A 919-nucleotide genomic window follows, 5' to 3' on the forward strand; every position below is an offset into this window, starting at 1 on the left:
ACAAAGGAAAGCGTGTCCCGGGAGCGGCGAGGTGCGCGCGCGGGGTCCCCGTCCCGACCGGATACGGACACCTTCGCCAGGATCTCCGAGTGACGTCATTTTCTTCTCGAGGGAGTTCTGCAGGTGTTGAGTCACACCGGTAATGACGGCGACTCGCCGGTGGTGCGGAAGAAGGGCGTTTCGTTAAATAAGCTGCGTAAGTGCCGTGAAATTCGTATCCGGGAGACGGCTAGGTGGCGGAGGAAGGGCGTCGAGGTGCGAATAAGGGATTCCAAAGGCGCTTATCGGGACGTGAAGTTTTCGATTGTCATTTGTTATTGATCCTGGTCAGCGTAGCTCGTGCATTTGAGGGACGGTTCAGATACGCAGCTGAATTATGGATAGTAATGGCTTTGATGGCTTTTGCATATTTTGTAAAACACCGGTTGGGGGGAAGGGAAGGGCGGGGGGAATACCCACGGACGCGCGCGCAGAGTCTTCCTCACACGCACCAAGAGAGAAAGGAAAAGAGCCTTTAAGCTCGTGTGAAGTGAATTATTGAATAGGTTTGTTATCGTCTCGTTTCCGTTTCCTTCTTTCGTTGTTTTTGATCTAAAATTGGCTAATTCCCGTTTCCACGTTTGGTAAAAGCTTTGGAATCTGCGTTGAAGCTGATGTCATGCATTTATCTCATTAATTCATATAAGTACCGACAATGCCCTCTCCCCCCTATTTTTGTTAAATCAGATATGAAAATCCAATATACTGGGAAATTATACGTAATTAACTGAGGTCTTACACAACCTTCATCGGCCCTTTAAATATATACGCTTAAATAACATGTCCGCACACCGCCCGACATGACCACATAACTCCCAGGCTTATGAGGACGAGAACACAAGGACAAAAGTCTTGCTCGTCGCGAACTTCACCTAAGAAA

At 48.4% G+C, this 919-nt stretch overlaps 1 protein-coding gene across 1 annotated transcript in view; it reads left to right on the forward strand.

Annotated features, from left to right (window-relative positions):
- The window catches only part of LOC119589488 (putative ferric-chelate reductase 1 homolog), a gene marked incomplete at its 3' end in the record, with an annotated part of 79,837 nt that overhangs the window by 59,200 nt on the left and 19,718 nt on the right, over nucleotides 1-919 (forward strand).

The sequence above is a fragment of the Penaeus monodon genome, chromosome 25 (genome assembly GCF_015228065.2).
Source record: "Penaeus monodon isolate SGIC_2016 chromosome 25, NSTDA_Pmon_1, whole genome shotgun sequence".
NCBI classification, from domain to species: Eukaryota; Metazoa; Arthropoda; class Malacostraca; order Decapoda; family Penaeidae; genus Penaeus; species Penaeus monodon.